This window comes from Perna viridis, chromosome 2 (assembly GCF_037379345.1).
Source record: "Perna viridis isolate PV_CMFRI_1.1 ecotype Kerala chromosome 2, ASM3737934v1, whole genome shotgun sequence".
Lineage (NCBI taxonomy): Eukaryota > Metazoa > Mollusca > Bivalvia > Mytilida > Mytilidae > Perna > Perna viridis.
In genome coordinates, this window is record NC_142446.1 from 20,729,300 (window position 1) to 20,733,602 (window position 4,303).

Below are 4,303 nucleotides of genomic sequence, written 5' to 3' on the forward strand. Positions count from 1 at the left end.
CCCCTACCATCAGCTGACTGTTCCTATACTTGGTTTTATTTTCGTTTTCGTGCTTACAAATATATACTCACTACTGTTAGATCCGGTTTGCACCCATGTGTGGTATTTGTAATGCATGTCGGACTGAGGGATTTCTTAAGTAGCTATCTTTGTAAGAATGATGCAAAATCTGAAAAATGTGATACACCTGAAAAAAAAGGCTACATATTTTTATTTTTGTAATTAAGTTGTTTTATGGGTCTATACCATGAAATATGTAATTATCCATTCAAATATGCCTGCTCTTAGGAGATAATCAACATCGAAAGTCCAATAGATTCTATTGTATTTGAGTGTCATTTGCGGAGTTATCTCCCTTTATTTAGAAATTTACAGTGCATTCTGTATAATTTTTAACTCTTATGAACACGGGTTATATGAAAAACTGAATGTTAATTTCTGTTTACTATGGCAATTCAAACAAAATATCAAAAATAAAAATATGTAGGCTTTTTAACCATGAATCACATTTTGCATGATTCTTAGCTGGAGTCTACTTAACGCTCTTGGTTATCATTTGGGGTCTCTCACGGACGATGTAAAGCATCGAAGCGTTTTCACAGTCCCGGATATAGTCATACCCGTGAATGTGGGTCATGGTGTATTAGGGGAAATTAGTTGTCATGTGACCAAGTTCATTCATTAAATTCATTAAATGCATTATCACGTTGTTTAATGTTGATCCGTGACCAAGTGATCCAATTTGTGATCTGGACCCTATAGATGGTAGAGCCTACAGTTTTTGTGATTCTTTGATCCAGCAAAATACTTTTTGGGATAAAATCAACACTTTCCAGTACATGTAAGACAGATAGGTAAGTCAATTTATTGGTGCATTCCAAACATTTCCAAGGCCGAAAAAAAAACATGTTATGTTTCCGATCACCATTTTAAAATTTTGTAGGGTCAGTAGGTAGGGATTAATTTTTATTTGAAATTTTTGAAATAAAATAAGTCATAGCGACACCCAACTCAGAATACAATGAAAATTAAATATGCAAAGACTAAACATGTAATAAACTTAGTCCACGACCTAATCCCTTTTGGATTCGGCGCCCAAGATATTTTTTTCTATTTGACGGTGGTGCTCAAAACAAAATCAAAGACTGAAGTCTTCAAAGTCGCTAATTGTCAAACATTCACCGTCACTGATTTTGGAACAACATCCGAAATGGTACAAATGTGATATGCTCACAAAAACGGGTGATTTCCGCTAAAATCTTGGTTCCCTCGATATTATCGCGTACTCTTTCGTAACCGTTATGACGCGAATGTTTTCAATCAGCCGGAACAAGATTAAACAACTGGCAATAGTTTATAGATATCGGTGTCCTGATAATATTATAAATGACCTTTATATAATCAATTGTAACGAACGCCTGTGTTCTAATACAAACAGAACACGCGCATATGCATGTGTATGATATGTTTTTGAAAAGGTAAGTTGTAGCAAACTTTGGGTCGCTTATGATATGGACCAGGGAACCAGTTTGGGAACCAGTTTGGGAACCAGGTTAAACAGCCGGCAATGAACATTTATAAATATCGGGGCGTGCTAATGTATATGACCTATATAGTCTTGTAACGAGCCCCAGTATCGGAAACTGGGTAATGTTCAGAGTTAACCGACCATTTCATGTAAACTTCCAGTTCTCGTACAAGCAAGAAACACAAGTAGAACACACGTGTGTGATACTTTAGTTCTCGTATGAAGCTAGAACTATGACGATATGGCGGAAAACAAGGCGAGGATCTGCAGCATAACGTGGCGTATAACTATATATTTATGCAAATCATATTCGAATATCAAGAACTCAAATTACGAGTTAAGAAGTCGCTAACAATATTAGCGACGCAAAAATATCTTAGTGCCTAATCCCAAAAGGGATTATCCACGACCAAGAGCACACTCGCGTAATGTGTGTTTACATTCGATTCTAAATATAAACAACCAGTATTCTGATTCTTCGGTTTTCCATCTAGGATAAAAAAAAAGAACATCTTTGGCTATATTTTTTTTTCTGAAAAAACAATCGACAGACTTTTAAATTTGTTTTTCAAAATCACAATCTGTTGGGTAGGGGGTCTGAAGGAGGGTCGGTAGGGTGACCAGAAACATTTTTTAGGCCTAAATGGATGTTATATTTATTATTCCAGCAGTTCTAGAGGTTTTCTGGTGAGCTATTTTCTTACTTGGGTTTGGGTATGGAGGAACGGAATTCCAACCTCTTTTATTGTAGGAGTAGTTTATACATATACAAATCGCTACACTGCTCCATCGGATCAAATTGATACAGGAAAGATAACGTAAGTATAGAAAGGTCGGAAAAATTCCCAACGAGGTTAGAACTGTCAAATTTGCGAAGCAAATTTTTGGTCGTTCCCTCCATAGAACTCGAACTCGTACCGCTGTGACATCTATGGCAACAACGCCTGCATTCGTCACATTCTGAGACGTTTGTATAATATTGGTTTGTTGTGACTGTGTCGTTAATTTGATCCTCTATTTTACATAACAGCACCTAGATGAGTTGTCCCGTATTCCCATACATCGTGTACTAAGTTACAGCCCTAGATTAATCCTACGAGGAGGAATGGCCCCACCAGCGAAAGCTATATAGCCTAGCTGGCCGAGTGGTCTAGGGCGTTGGACTTTGTGCAAGCGGTGTTGCCATAGATGTCACAGAGATACGAGTTCGAAAAATGCTCAAATTGCATTTTATTAAGAACACAAGCTGAATATGGTCCATAATTCTTCACATTTTGCTGGAGGAAAACTTGGTGGTCCAAGGTTAAATAGGACCTTCCTGTAACATATCTTTTAGGAGTTAATGTTCTATATACATAGGCATATATCACGCATATGGACTTTTCGACGTTTTGTTGCAAAAACATGGCATTTGGGAAACTTTAAAGTTGGGGTAGTCCAATTAGCTGCCTATTACTGTAACATGAAGTTTCAAAGACTCTACATTAAACTTAAAGAGGTTATGTACACTTAAAAGTATAGTGTACATGTACATGTAAGTACATTCCCGAGGAGCTCCATATAAAATCTTTTATTATACTTAAAGTTTACTTACCATTTTTTGTTTAATATTAGATTTATAGAAAACCATTACATCATGACTTTATGTACATGTCATTGTGTGTAAATAGTTTATGAACTGTACGACGGGCCCGTGAAGTCTACATTTGTTAAATCTAATACGTTTTATACATGTACAAAAGTACATAAAGGGTTAACTGGCTTTTGAAATCAAAACACTTAAATACATGTATAAACACGAATAAAATCTTAACTCGACAAACATGTTGATTATTTTTCAGGTTTCTGTATATATGTGCATGTATTTGTATTACTCGAGACTCTCCCTCATTATTATTTCTGCGTTGGAAATGGTAAAATTTGATTTTCAACATTTGAGCTTTAGCATAATAAGTGGGGAAATAGTTTAGGAAATAGAAATGAGGTTGTAATAATCTCCTTTCCTTTATCATGATATTGTACACACATGTGTATGTAAGTTACATTACATTGTACATGCAATGTTCTTTAAAATATAGTGATGCCAGATGGTGTTTTCCTTAGAATATTGAATAGACATTGATTTTGAATTACACAGTTAGATTTACTGTATATGATTATAGATGTACGAGTAACAACATACACTCAATCAACAAAAGCAGGCATTGATATACAACAATGTAAAAAAAACAACATTTTTGATCATTTTTGCATAGTCGTAAAAATAAATATCTACTCTTTTTCTTATATTTGCAGATAGACAAATATGGATGAATCACTGTTAAAAGGATGATGGTTTTATTAAGTATTAAGAAATTAATACTACACACGTAAAAATAACTAAGTTTTGTTAAATTGTGAAGAAGATTAAATAGAGATTCTAAAGAAAAGTTACTGACAGTGTTGTGAAGTGTTGAATGGACATACACGTTATGATACTGGCACTGCCTCTGAGTATATTTTATACAGCTGCAAAACAAGTACTATAGTATACAGTTTTTGTCCAAGGACAATTTTTTTGAGACTAAAATGCATATCACTATTTAGAAGTTGATAAAATTGTTTGATACACTTAATTTAGTTGAAACATTGATTTTAAAGTGTTAACTGTGAGGAGCCAGTATCGATGGATTTAGCCTTAAAGTCCTTCGGTATTGTAGTTTTTTTTTCATAAGAATTTCGAATGTTTTCTGTTGAGTACATGACTGTCAGTGAGAAATTTTTCTATTATGCAAT

At 34.6% G+C, this 4,303-nt stretch overlaps 1 long non-coding RNA gene across 1 annotated transcript; it reads left to right on the forward strand.

Annotated features, from left to right (window-relative positions):
- Window positions 1–261: 261 nt before the first annotated feature.
- Window positions 262–3,760, forward strand: LOC148624010 (uncharacterized). The gene is made up of 2 exons (XR_015919598.1): window positions 262–854; window positions 2,197–3,760. It is a non-coding gene; the product is annotated as an uncharacterized LOC148624010 (long non-coding RNA).
- The last annotated feature ends 543 nt before the right edge of the window (window positions 3,761–4,303 follow it).